The sequence below is a fragment of the Schistocerca cancellata genome, chromosome 3 (assembly GCF_023864275.1).
Source record: "Schistocerca cancellata isolate TAMUIC-IGC-003103 chromosome 3, iqSchCanc2.1, whole genome shotgun sequence".
Classification (NCBI taxonomy): Eukaryota; Metazoa; Arthropoda; class Insecta; order Orthoptera; family Acrididae; genus Schistocerca; species Schistocerca cancellata.
Genome location: NC_064628.1, coordinates 930982735 through 930998047, shown reverse-complemented (window position 1 = coordinate 930998047; position 15313 = coordinate 930982735).

Sequence of the window (15313 nt, the reverse complement as noted above, 5' to 3'; positions counted from 1 at the left end):
TGCTTATTTTGATGAAGCATAATACAAGAATTTGATGTTTTGCTGACATTAATTACTATCACACTAGTTTTGGATAAGTCAAGATTTGCCGCGTGAATGATCAGGAAGGAACGTTGTGATTGGTCGTTTAGATCAACAGCCAATCAGAATTAAACTGTTTCCGAGCGAATGGAGGGTACCTCGAGAGAGTCGCTTGCTAGCCGGCCTACGGATACACGATGTTAGAGCGCTCCTTAAAAATACCCTGTAATATGAGGAAATAGTGAGCTAATTTCGGTTCGAACATATCGTGACTGAAGCGATTGGAGTTACGAACACTTTAAAGAAAGTTTGGTGTTTCTAAGTTAAATAGTTTGAGATATATGAGCGTGTGAACTTTCTGGTCGTAGTAACAATTCCGCATGTCGTGTTTCGTGCTCTGTTCGAATATTTTGGTGAGCACTTCTTACGAAGAGAACCACTGAAACGTCCGAATGTTTAACTCGCGAATAGTTGTGGGTCTGTGACTGGTAGAACGTGAAAATTCGTAGGGTCGGACTTGCTAAAATTCTGGCTGCTTTTTCGAGTGAATATTTGTTATACAAAAAAATGGTTCAAATGGCTCTGAGCACTATGGGACTCAACTGCTGAGGTCATTAGTCCCCTAGAACTTAGAACTAGTTAAACCTAACTAACCTAAGGACATCACAAACATCCATGCCCGAGGCAGGATTCGAACCTGCGACCGTAGCGGTCTTGCTGTTCCAGACTGCAGCGCCTTTAACCGCACGGCCACTTCGGCCGGCTTTGTTATACAGACAGTGAGCTTTCAATGATAATGTTTCACCATATTAAATACAGAGTTAATCTAATTTTAAACGCTTTTCTGCAAGTAGACTGAATATCCCTAACGCCCGATTTTTTAATCATGAACTTTTAGGTACTGACGTTCAGCTAGAGTTACGCAGCCTCTGTGTGGTAAGTATTAGGTGGAGGTTGCATCAACGCTGCTTTACACTGCCTAGCACGTATCTGCTACCACAGAGTGAAGGAACATCGGCAAGAATCCTATCGAGGCAGGTAGACTGAACGATGGCGTAAACAACAACACAGACGACCGCCCCCGCCAGGCCGCAACATGACTCATTTGGCTTTATTAGTATAACATCCTTTTTGTCTAAAAATCAAGAAAAGTATGTGATGTGAAAAGGTTTTTCATAATCCAGCATTTTTGTTATTATTGACTGGTGGAACTGATGTTCGGTCCATGTACCAAATGCTTCAAATGGCTCTGAGCACTATGGGACTTAACATCTGAGGTCATCAGTCCCCTAGAATTTAGAATTACTTAAACCTAACTAACCTAAGGACATCACACACATCCATGCCCGATGCAGGATTCAAACCTACGACTTTAGCGGTCACGCGGCTGCAGACTGAAGCGCCTAGAACCGCTCGGCCACAGCGGCATCGGTCCATGTACGCTTTCACGAAAGTATTGTACGATATTTGGTTGGTTTGCAAACATTCCTTCTTACAGAAGTCACCCAGAGAGCTTTTCCAGTTGTAATTAAAGAAAATCTAAAATCGTCGAATGACATAACTAAAACGACTGCAGTAAAGTAAACAATACAACTAAAATATATGTATGAAAAAAATTTCGCTTGACTGAGTCCATTTACGAGTGAAATGTGATTTCCTTTACACGTTAGACAACAATGAGAACTATAATTACACCCGAAAACGACCAAAGCTGGAATTTTTTTATCAAAGCACTTCCACCAGAAGCTAATGTTTGGGGCAGCTAAGATGGCGGACGTAAGAAGTCTGTAACCTCATGATAACTTCGCTCATTATACATCCATGACAAGAGCAACGGTAGCGATGCTGATTTCTACACATATTAGATAACTCAGCTTATTTCTCTGCAACCTTACAGATACATGAAAACAGGCGCTTGACGCTGGAAGGCCTTAGCGAAATAAGCTGAGTTATAACAACACTAAATTCTAATTAAGACAATACTAGCTTTCATGCGCAAAACTGTAGAATCCTGTGTTCTAAATATTGTAATTTCTCCGAAGGTACTTACCGCATTTTCAACAGTGAAACATTGTTTTAGAACTACGAAGCTAGAAATTGAAATTACTATCGTTTCATTTCAGAATGCGAGATTCTCACAGATGTCTAGATAATTATTAAAGTTGTAAAAAGATACTAACCTTCATTTTAGGTATGACTTTGTCACATTCATTAGGATGTAAACAGACTGACGATATCTTGAATTGATCTGTATGAAAGGTGATTCATTTGCTCCTACCGATGTCGTTTTATGCAACCCACATTGTTATACAGGGTTGTCCATCTGAAGTTTCGGATAAGATTATCTCGAAATCTATACATCAGGTAAATATAGTTGGTAGACAAGTTCATAAGCTCCAAGGGGGCCATCAAATGATACTACATGTGACCTCCAGCCCCCGCCCCCTTGGGTTGGGCGAGGGGCAACTTTTAAATCTTAAATGGAAACACTCATTTTTATTGCAGATTCGGACTCTCCATAAAAAGGTAATCAAGTTTTGTCTTAAACATTTTTTTAAACCATTGGCAGATGGCGCTGAAATCGAGAAATATAAAAATTGGGGAAGAACTCTGATTTATTTAGAATTACCCGAGAAAGACGCATCAAATCGATAAAAAATGTAAGCCAATTCTTTCGTTACGCCAAATTAAGCTACTTTTGTACAAAATGCACTTATCCTACTTTTAGCGTTACCGAGTAACAACTACATGGACAGAACAGAATTATGTTCCCATGGGGTGCTTCATTAGTGTGAGTCCCCTTGCCTCTCACATGCTGGGGTGCTTCATTAGTGTGAGTCCCCTTGCCTCTCACATGCTTATAAGAGTTAAGTCTGGATCGAATTGTGGACGTAATTAATTTTAGCCCTAACGTTTGCAATTGTCGTTTTTCTTTCATTGCTCTCGCTGGCTCGTTTAAAATACTATTACCAACGAAATACCTGTTTTTGCTGGTAGTTAGCCCGATCAAAAAAGGGCGACTATCGGGCATAGTTCGTATAGATGGAATTCTTTGTACAGTCGTAGGTGGAAGTACCACGATTAATATACCATAAATCCTGATAGGTGAAGTATGAGTGTGGGGATGAAGGTGCGTTTGGAGCTCACATTTTCTTGAAAACACGAAACGTACCCCAACACAAACTTTAACTAAGTTATACTTTCTACAAAAAGGGGGCCCTGTTCATTATTTCTGTAAGACTACTAGCATACGCGTAGCGAACGAGAGAATATGAAAATCTCGCGTGTGGTTTTTGAATGCCAGAATCAACATAGCAGGTTGCCTGAAACGACATCGGTAGGAAAGCTGAATCACCGTGTATATCAACGCATGTGTATGTCGACTTAAGGACGTTGTTTCCGAAAGAGCTAAATTTATTAGTGCTTCTTTCCCATGGTGTGACGCTATACGTAGTGGAAATGTACAGTTCGTATCTCTGTCAGCGCAGCTCCCTATTCACTGCAATGTTTTCAGCCTGCCCAGCATCAGCACAGCCGTGCGAGCTAACAGGATCTGCGCCCGGCCGCCGTCGTGTTTTCTCCCTTTCTTCTCATTTAAGACACGTCCTTTGTGCGCGCCGCCCCTTGCGTCAGGGAGTCGATTGTGCGGCATTCTTTTGTCTCCGCGTCTGCCGCACAGTCGGCTTCAGTTCTCGACTTTCTTTTGTCTGTGGAGAGATTTGTTACGTGGTGCGTCATGCGCCAGGCGTGTTTTCACACCACCAGCCGTTTTCCCCTGACATTGCTGTGCGGTTTCTGCTCTGGTTTTAGACACCGAACAACTTCTACGGTACAAAAAAAAAATATATTTCGAAAGCAAACTCCCAAATTAATTCTTTTGTGTGGCAATGACATTATCCTCTAAAGCGTGCTCGCACATTCGTTAACTTCATCGCTGCAAGTTACGGTACTATTTTATTTGTTTGCCTCAACATATACCCCGTCACTCTGAGTAATAAAATGCACCGGCGCTTTACCGTCAGAAATGTTTTGTGTACACTGTAACTTAGCGCTTCTCGCTTGGTATGCTGCGAGCGGATATCTCGGTAGGTTGTCTTATAGTGTTAAGCGCCTACTTTAACTGACGAAGAATAAAGATTTAAGTCGCACTGCAAAGTATTGTGTTGTTTGAGTTTCGATTACACTACTTCGTTTAAAGGACCGTTTTATCTGTGGGTTCTGCGTTCTCAGGGACGCAGAGAACTGGTATCAGTTTCTTCCGTCTGTATTTCAACATGATTTCCTCAACGCTTGAATCGGACTCTTTCTCACTGTGATTCTGTTGCTCCGTGGCTCTCTGATTCTTTCTTACGAAGAACTTCTTGTTAGTAACCCCAAATGTTGAAGGTCCATCAGATGCATTAAATGAACGTCCAACGGTAGATTTAGGTAGTGGTCTCTTTTAGTGTAGTCTTGTTGCTTGCTTTCCATTTCTGTCACCCAGGGACTGCTTTTCGAAAGAAGAGTATGTCAATACTGCTGTTTACCTGCTCTTGGTGGCGGATTTGATGGTGGAAGCACAGGGGTGAGCTGTCTTCAAAAGCAGAACTGCTGTTTCTTCCATTCAAGTAACTAGAGTCGACAATGGCCCTGCAGTAGCTTCTGACGTCCTGTCAGCATACGCGGCAGATTGCTGAGAAGTAAATCCACAGATAAAAAGACAGGAGGTCACGAGGAGATTTCAATTTTTTTTAAACCATTTGAAACCACTTCTATTTTAGGGCTCTGTAACACGCCCAAATCATCAGTCACCCAACGTCTTTGTTTCTCAAACAGTAGAGAGGTGGCACCTGGAATTAAAGTCAGAATATCTGTTAGTAAAGGAGTTTTGCTATTCGGGGAGCAAAATAACTGATGATGGTCGAAGTAGAGAGGATATAAAATGTAGACTGGAAATGGCAAGGAAAGCGTTTCTAAAGAAGAGAAATTTGTTAACATCGAGTATAGATTTAAGTGTCAGGAAGTCGTTTCTGAAAGTATTTGTATGGAGTGTAGCCATGTATGGAAGTGAAACATGGACGATAAATGGTTTGGACAAGAAGAGAATGGAAGCTTTCGAAATGTGGTGCTACAGAAGAATGCTGAAGATTAGATGGGTAGATCACATAACTAATGAGGAGGTATTGAATAGCATTGGGGAGAAGAGGAGTTTGTGGCACAACTTGACTAGAAGAAGGGACCGGTTGGTAGGACATGTTCTGAGGCATCAAGGGATCACCAATTTAGTATTGGAGGGCAGCGTGGAGGGTAAAAATCGTAGAGGGAGACCAAGAGATGACTACACTAAGCAGATTCAGAAGGATGTAGGTTGCAGTAAGTACTGGGAGATGAAGAAGCTTGCACAGGATAGAGTAGCATGGTGAGCTGCATCGAACCAGTCTCAGGACTGAAGACCACAACAACAACATCTGTTTGTACAACCTGACCCCAAGTTTCGGGCAGTCGAAATATTACAACCTTACACTACCCGCTATTAGGGACTATACCTTACTTCTATTTAGGCACAACCTAACCCTTAAACGAGCGGTTCACGACACTTTCATCAATTAAGAAATAGCAGGCTTCAACTTCTTGTCTTATACGAAATACTTTGCAAGTACGCCTTGCCTAACTTCAGAAAGGACATACAAATGAACACTTATGCTGACCACAATGCAAAACCAGATGTGGCGAGCGAACAGCACTGACAATAAACTCACAATGGAGTATCTGAGCGACCTCCGCTACTGGTTGCTGGAGCGAGCTACGGAATCCAGCACCAAGCAAGGGACGTATACAGCTACCTGGAACTAGGGGCCCACCTGAAATATAGGCTCTTTTACCCTATTAGGGAAACCCCAACTGCCGTTCTGTTGGCATACGGAGCACTGGGAGATTGACTGTACAGGTGCCACTGTGCAAGATCTAATTATGTAATCTGGACTTCACACCTCCTACGGGAGCGATATGTGGCGGGGAGGTAGGGGGGCGGGCGGGGGGTTGTAATATATTCCTAGATTCCTTACTTAATGCTTATTCCTGAAGCTTTGTAATCAGGCTTCCACGAGGAAGCTGGCGTTTGTCTTCAACGTTCTGTCACTTAAGTTTCTTCAGTATCTCCGCAACGCTCTCCCATGAGTCAAACAAACCTACGACCAATCGTGGTGCTCATTTACGTATACGTTCCACATCCACTGTTTGTCCATTTGGTGTGGGACCCACACACTTGAGCAACATTGTTGGATGGGTCGCTCTAGTGTTTCGTAACCAATCTCCTTCACAGACTAGTTGCATTTTCGCAGTATCCTACCAATGAACCGAACTCTGCCATCTGCTTCACTTACAGCTGAGAACACACGATCATTACACTTCATTTACTCAAAAATTGTTACACTCAGAAATTTTTAATAGGGAACTGATTCCCATTGCGATTAATTCACATCGAGTCAACGCATACAACGTTTTGTTGTTTTGTGAAGTGTGCAATTTGACACTTCCAAAAATTTAAAGCAAAGGCCAATCTTTGAAGCACTTTGAAATATTACCAAGATCTGGCTGAATATTTTCAATGCCGCATTAGCGATGAGTCGTGCACTACCAGCCGGCTTAAGAGTTTTTACTGTACTACGCAACTGTGGTGGTTAGCAATTGCAAGGCTTGTAGAAAGTGTTTTAGTGTATCGATCATTGTCTTTTTGTGTGATAACATCGGCTGTTAATGACACAATACATTGATACTTACAGAACAATAATAGAACACATAAGTATGGTAACTAATTGTTACCCTTTCAGCTCAGTTCACCAGTTTTCAGCTCAGTGTTTTACAGAGATCGTATATGGAATACAAAATACTCTCCAGCTCACACAGTCAACAAATAACCAGGCTCTGAACTTGGTACACAGCACCCAGTCTTCTTCGGACAGCTCCACACACACTTTGTGCATTTTGCAGTCTCGTCTTTTCACTCATCAATTCGAGTAAATTCCAGTTTTATTTTCTCCGCTGCATCATTGGCTCTCCATAGCCACCATTTGTTTGTTTACTTTCGTTTGGAACACGTACTGCTTTCTTCAACACTCTTTCAGAGTTTATTTTTTCTGCTTTTAATCTCTTCCCTTCGGTGGTGATCCTTCCTTTCCTTCAAAACGCTTCAGTCATCTCCCACGCGGACAGTCTATTAAACTTTTCTCATAGCCATTTTCATGCACTGTGCCGGCCGGAGTGGCCGAGCGGTTAAAGGCGCTACAGTTTGGAACCGCACGACCGCTACGGTCGCAGGTTCGAATCCTGCCTCGGGCATGGATGTGTGTGATGTCCTTAGGTTAGTTAGGTTTAAGTAGTTCTTAGGGGACTTATGACCACAGCAGTTGAGTCCCATAGTGCTCAGAGCCATTTGAACCATTTTTTTCATGCATTGTCTATTCCGTTTTCCTCGTTCTTTTCTCATTTTCTGCCATTTCAATCTGAAAGTATATAAGAAGAAGAAATTAAAAACTGGAATTATTTCGGTTGATCTTGCAAGACAATCAGGTGGCCGCTACAGCACGACAAACACGCAGTAGGATGTTGCCATACTGTACGTTCTTTTATATAAATTATTGTTAAACGTTTGTTAAGTGTCATTCCTTGTTTAACATAGACAACCGAAATACAGCAGCAAAATTAATCACTTATCTTAAAAACGGGTACCACAATATATTCCGTGCGCATAGAACAGACAAAGCCTGAAGAGAGGAAGAAAATATCCGGTTCGAGTGCACATCGATACGCAAGCTTACTTCTGCTTCCTGACACTACCGCCATTTGCAGGCGGCAAGGGAAGTCACAGTGGTGGTCGGTACTGTGAGTCGTCCGATACTGCAGTTAAAAATATAGTTTGCTACCCCATATGGACGAATTTTTGGCTAATAAATGTTGCTGTTGCACAGAATGAAGTGCTCTTAGGTAGTCAGGGAATACTGCGTCTGCATGACTGACTAGCTACGTGGCTTCCGGGATGTCATGAGAGAAAAGCGCTGGTTACGTTTCGCATGACCGATGTTTTCGGAATTCGTGTATTCGTACTGCAAATGCCGGGACGGTTTCTTTCTACGGACACGGACGATTTCCTTCCCCATCACTGACACAGTCCGAGCTCGTGCTCCGTCCTGATGACGACGGAACGTTGAAACCAGTTTTCCTTCCTTCTTTCCTGTATTCCGTGTTGATTGACATGGAGGAGGTCATTCTGCCAGAGGTGCCTCATTACGTTTGGTCTTACAATATCTTCTAAGATTCTACAACACATGTACGTCAAAGTATGGAACATTTGTTTACTTGATCATTTCTGCTAATCTTCTTGTTGATGGGTGTCCTACTGCTAGGCACAGTTTCGGTTCGAGGGATTTACGTTATATGATGATTAAAAGAAGTTGCAATCAGATTGAAAGTTGGACGTCTATAGCTCTTCTGGGTGCGTACACAAAGTTTGACTCTGATGTATTATTACCGCGAGTAGTAGCGAGCGTGGTCAAGAGGAGTCGAAAGTGGTCGGAAGCAGGGTGCACTGGAGAGAAGCCGCCGACACGAGAGGTCGCAGCCGCGCCGCAGGAGATTTTGGTATTAATTGAGGATTTTTGGTAATTTGTCTTTCTCCGCACGTAGTTTTAGCACTGAAGGGATTTTATGAGATTTCTGTATGCATACACTAAGAGTAATACTCGTATCTTTGTTGTGGCCAGAAACGTGTTTATGGAGAATAGACATTGTGGAATAACTAAAAGCCTGTGTAAAGTTTGTCAGTGTTTAAATAATATATTGCAAATATAATAGACTATAGACTTTATTCGTTTCTTGTCTTTACGCTGTGTAAGGTTAGTTCACTAAACCCCTCCTGAGCGTTCAGTTTCTATGTATATAAAGATGTGGCAGTAGTTGCTGCGGCTAGTTCATGCATTGCACTCTGCATGGATCGCAGTATTGCGTTTGAAATATTTTAGCATATTCCTCATCACACAGTTGCAGCGGGAAGGCGAGTTAAGTTATCTGCTGCGCATAGGAGCATTGCAGAACAGTTGTTAGGAGACATTAGAGAATTTTAAAACTCGCCGTCAGATAGTTGAGAATTTATTTCTTTATAATTTCTTAGGAATGTGATAACGGTGTATGAGTATTAGTTTGTAGCGTAAGTCTGCGTGTGTGTTTTACGGTGATAGTAACTCACAAGCATGAACTGGGAAGTACGATAAATTATTTACTGCAGTGGTGATTTTGGATTTGTTATGATGTAGCCAACTGGAGTTTTCTATGCTTTTCGAAAGTCGTTCCATAGAAATTAGCCATTGCTAACTTCTTGTTCTTTACTTATCCTATATGAATATTGGTAAAATTAAATAGTGTCTAATATTGTTTCCTATAATACTGTAATTATATTTATTATTTTCACTTTATTTGTGCTGTATCATGGTAGGTTGCCATAATAACGTGATAGAAGCTTTGCACCAAGCAGATACAGCATGTGGTGTAATTGTTCCAATAAAGGTAGTAAACTTACTTGTTTTGTATGTTCGTTAGCGCACAATGTTCAGACCTACAAAAACGTATTGAGTGAAGGAAATATCTGTGAGACTTAGAAACCTATTTTGTGGAACTAGGTGGAAAAGAGTCTTGAAATTTGCCTGTATGTTTTGTCGAGATCACTCCCCACCGCTAGTGAAATAATAAAAAATTGTCAATGAAATGTCAGCTTTGTTATAGAAATTTATCAAATATGCATGAGCAGGAAGAAATATTGTTAGTTTCGATATTTAAAACTTCACCGAAAACTGCTGGTCTATTTTGTAACATGATTCAATAAATTTTGATTTCTCAAGGCATTTATATGTAATGAATAAGATCTCAAAATATGCGCCCATGTTGTGGGAAACAATCAAATCAATATTATAAAAAATAAACCACTTTTAAAGTGATAATTAAAAATCATTAGCCGAAAATATAATACTGTAAGTAACAAACACTTTGTAGAGCTGGGACACTTGTTTTGGATCCGACATCTTCAAGGCGAATAGTTACAGCAGTTCCTTGTCATTCCAGATCTGCATGTTCAAAGAAATTGACAGTAGGTATAGTCCTTCCAATATGTGGCTTTGTTATATTTTAGTCTATGAGTAAATCACTTTTCGAGCAATGGAATCGGAAAATTATGTATTTATAATTATTACACTAATCGAGCCGAAACAAGTACTTCTAGGGAAATAAATCCAGAGAAAAATATTCTACCGCATAATGAACACTGACAGCAACGGCGATTAGTCTCTAGTGACAGTCCTAAAACTGATCATTATCTGAACTTCTCATTCTCACACGGACTGTAAATAAATGCACAAAAATTAGTTTTCATTGGTATATTGTGCATGGAATGAATTTATATGTTAACCTAATCGGGTTAACCATAGGGTGGTGGGGTTTCGGGTTCCGCTGGATAGGTCAGGAGTCCACTACACGCAACAAGCGGCTACACGGGTAGCAGGGGTTGTGTGGCGTGGGCTGGGCGGTTTTTTAGGTTAGATGGCCTCGGGCAAGTGCAGAAAGGGCAACAGCCTCAACGGGTGCGGGGCAAAGTCAGGACATGCGGGGACCAAGCAGCAATCGGTATTGTAATTGTAAACTGTCGAAGCTGCGTTGGTAAAGTACCGGAACTTCAAGCGCTGATAGAAAGCACCCAAGCTGAAATCGTTATAGGTACAGAAAGCTGGCTGAAGCCAGAGATAAATTCTGCCGAAATTTTTACAAAGGCACAGACGGTGTTTAGAAAGGATAGATTGCATGCAACCGGTGGTGGAGTGTTCGTCGCTGTTAGTAGTAGTTTATCCTGTAGTAAAGTAGAAGTGGATAGTTCCTGTGAATTATTATGGGTGGAGGTTACACTCAACAACCGAGGTAGGTTAATAATTGGCTCCTTTTACCGACCCCCCGACTCAGCAGCATTAGTGGCAGAACAACTGAGAGAAAATTTGGAATACATTTCACATAAATTTTCTCAGCATGTTATGGTCTTAGGTGGGGATTTCAATTTACCAGATATAGACTGGGACACTCAGATGTTTAGGACGGGTGGTAGGGACAGAGCATCGAGTGACATTATACTGAGTGCACTATCCGAAAATTACCTCGAGCAATTAAACAGAGAACCGACTCGTGGAGATAACATCTTGGACCTACTGATAACAAACAGACCCGAACTTTTCGACTCTGTAAGTGCAGAACAGGGAATCAGTGATCATAAGGCCGTTGCAGCATCCCTGAATATGGAAGTTAATAGGAATATAAACAAAGGGAGGAAGGTTTATCTGTTTAGCAAGAGTAATAGAAGGCAGATTTCAGACTACCTAACAGATCAAAACGAAAATTTCTGTTCCGACACTGACAATGTTGAGTGTTTATGGAAAAAGTTCAAGGCAATCGTAAAATGCGTTTTAGACAGGTACGTGCCGAGTAAAACTGTGAGGGACGGGAAAAACCCACCGTGGTACAACAACAAAGTTAGGAAACTACTGCGAAAGCAAAGAGAGCTTCACTCCAAGTTTAAACGCAGCCAAAACCTCTCAGACAAACAGAAGCTAAACGATGTCAAAGTTAGCGTAAGGAGGGTTATGCGTGAAGCGTTCAGTGAATTCGAAAGTAAAATACTAGGTACCGACTTGACAGAAAATCCTAGGAAGTTCTGGTCTTACGTTAAATCAGTAAGTGGCTCGAAACATCATGTCCAGACACTCCGGGATGATGATGGCATTGAAACAGAGGATGACAAGCGTAAAGCTGAAATACTAAACACCTTTTTCCAAAGCTGTTTCACAGAGGAAGACCGCACTGCAGTTCCTTCTCTAAATCCTCGCACCAACGAAAAAATGGCTGACATCGAAATAAGTGTCCAAGGAATAGAAAAGCAACTGGAATCTCTCAACAGAGGAAAGTCCACTGGACCTGACGGGATACCAATTCGATTCTACACAGAGTACGCGAAAGAACTTGCCCCCCTTCTAACAGCCGTGTACCGCAAGTCTCTAGAGGAACAGAAGGTTCCAAATGATTGGAAAAGAGCACAGGTAGTCCCAGTCTTCAAAAAAGGTCGTCGGGCAGATGCGCAAAACTATAGACCTATATCTCTGACGTCGATCTGTTGTAGAATTTTAGAACATGTATTTTGCTCGAGTATCATGTCGTTTCTGGAAACTCAGAATCTACTATGTAGGAATCAACATGGATTCCGGAAACAGCGATCGTGTGAGACCCAACTCGCTTTATTTGTTCATGAGACCCAGAAAATATTAGATACGGGCTCCCAGGTAGATGCTATTTTTCTTGACTTCCGGAAGGCGTTCGATACAGTTCCGCACTGTCGCCTGATAAACAAAGTAAGAGCCTACGGAATATCAGACCAGCTGTGTGGCTGGATTGAAGAGTTTTTAGCAAACAGAACACAGCATGTTGTTATCAACGGAGAGATGTCTACAGACATTAAAGTAACCTCTGGCGTGCCACAGGGGAGTGTTATGGGACCATTGCTTTTCACAATATATATAAATGACATAGTAGATAGTGCCGGAAGTTCCATGCGGCTTTTCGCGGATGATGCTGTAGTATACAGAGAAGTTGCAGCATTAGAAAATTGTAGCGAAATGCAGGAAGATCTGCAGCGGATAGGCACTTGGTGCAGGGAGTGGCAACTGACCCTTAATATAGACAAATGTAATGTATTGCGAATACATAGAAAGAAGGATCCTTTATTGTATGATTATATGATAGCGGAACAAACACTGGTAGCAGTTACTTCTGTAAAATATCTGGGAGTATGCGTGCGGAACGATTTGAAGTGGAATGATCATATAAAATTAATTGTTGGTAAGGCGGGTACCAGGTTGAGATTCATTGGGAGAGTCCTTAGAAAATGTAGTCCATCAACAAAGGAGGTGGCTTACAAAAGACTCGTTCGACCTATACTTGAGTATTGCTCATCAGTGTGGGATCCCTACCAGATCGGGTTGACGGAGGAGATAGAGAAGATCCAAAGAAGAGCGGCGCGTTTCGTCACAGGGTTATTTGGTAACCGTGATAGCGTTACGGAGATGTTTAACAAACTCAAGTGGCAGACTCTGCAAGAGAGGCGCTCTGCATCGCGGTGTAGCTTGCTCGCCAGGTTTCGAGAGGGTGCGTTTCTGGATGAGGTATCGAATATATTGCTTCCCCCTACTTATACCTCCCGAGGAGATCACGAATGTAAAATTAGAGAGATTAGAGCGCGCACAGAGGCTTTCAGACAGTCGTTCTTCCCGCGAACCATACGCGACTGGAACAGGAAAGGGAGATAATGACAGTGGCACGTAAAGTGCCCTCCGCCACACACCGTTGGGAGGCTTGCGGAGTATAAATGTAGAAATGTAGATGTAGATGTAGATAGAATAGGGAAAACACAAGACCTGTGTGACTCACATCAATTTGCTGTAGAATTATGGGCCATATTTTTTATCGTTGTCTTCGATACACTTTCACACCGTAGTCGCATACTAAACAAAATAACATTCATTTGAAATATCAGAATTTGAATAAACACTGTTTAGATAACAGAACCCAGCACTTCCTTCGCAATGGAAACACTCTGTCAACAGTGAAACTGGAATCCGGTGCTCTCTCTCTCTCTCTCTCTCTCTCTCTCTCTCTCTCTCTCTCTCTAATATATATATAGTCCTTTCCATCTATTACACACAGATGTTTCGGAGAGCGAGCGTCTGTTCCGCTCCCGCCCCCCCCCTCCCCGCTTTTCTGTGTGGACCTCTTCCGTCCCCATCTGTCCACCTCATCATCCCATCTGTATCTTTCCATCTCCTCCATACCTCTCTCTCTCTCTCTCTCTCTCTCTCTATCTATCTATCTACTCCTCGGCCCTCTTTGCCCATCTCCTCGGCCACCTCTCTCCGACCACGACTTCATCCCTCTTCCTCCCTGTCCATAACCTCCTCCATTGTCTCTGTCCATCCCCTCCTCCCCCTCGCTCTCTGTCCAACCCCTTTTCTTCTCTCTCTCTCTGTCCATACTCTCCTCCTGCTCTCTGTTCATCTCCTCCTTCCCTCTCTCTCCGACGATATCCTCCTGCCGTTTCTATGTCGACCCCTCCTGTACCCACTCCCACTATCCATCCCCCTTGTATCCATCTCAACCTTGCCAATCCATACACATAGCCCCTGCAAAGCAGGCTGATAAAGAGGGCCTATACTAGGGACAATAGAAGTGCAAAAAAAGAAATCCAACAGTGACAAAGGGTATCTCGGTAACGGTGAAGTTTGTTATTGCGATCTACTGTAATAAGCATTTATGGAAATTATTCTGTGAATTTGCAATTTCAAGTTCCTGAAGTACCACAAGTTTCTTTCCTTTCTTGTCTACGTGCATCACCTCTAAATCCTTTTTCGATCTTTTTTTGAGGTTACCATTAGTACGGTAAATGTAAGCGGTTTTGCATCGACAACCATTGTTATGTTGTCTCTTCATGTCCTTTGTAAACAACTTTGGAATATTATGGAACGTATGATGGCTCAGTGCAGTCTGTTGGAGCGTACGCATGTCTACTGAGCCAGCCGGTGCACAGAGATATAGTTAGTGGGATGTGTGTCTGATGTGACTGGTGTTCACTACTGTATGAAAGAAACGCTTGGTGGATGGGCGCTACCATGGATACGTGGAGCAGAGCTTCTGGTGTTGCTGTAAGTAAAATGAGGACTTCATCTCCAAGTAATTTAATTTGTTTTCATTTTTTTAATTTGTGTGTTTTTTAAGTTGATGTTTAGGTAGGGTTAACAAAGACACGGAAACTATGAGGGCTTTACTCGCGAAACGCGTTGCTGAGGGTTATCTTCCTGATATTAGTTGTTGTATACTAAAGTACTTTAATTGTAATTATCTGTGGAAAGTGGTTGAAGAACGATGAAATAACAAGTAGGTGACAAGGTTTTGAACACCCACGCCTCATCACGGAGAGTTGATGTCAGAGGCTACCCGTCTCTGTACAGCAGGAAATGGCAGATCTGACGACAGTACAATTCTGGTGCAGGTGTAAGCGTTTTGAACCATAATGTTCAGTGTACATTATGGAACAAGGGGCTCTGCAGCAGACACTGTGCGTTCCCATGTTCACCAAATTACATCTTCAACTACGACTGCAGTGGGTAAAGAATCATCTGTATTCGACCGTGGACACCGCAGAAAGGTCGCCTGGTCGGCTTAATAATGTTTCTCGGTGCAA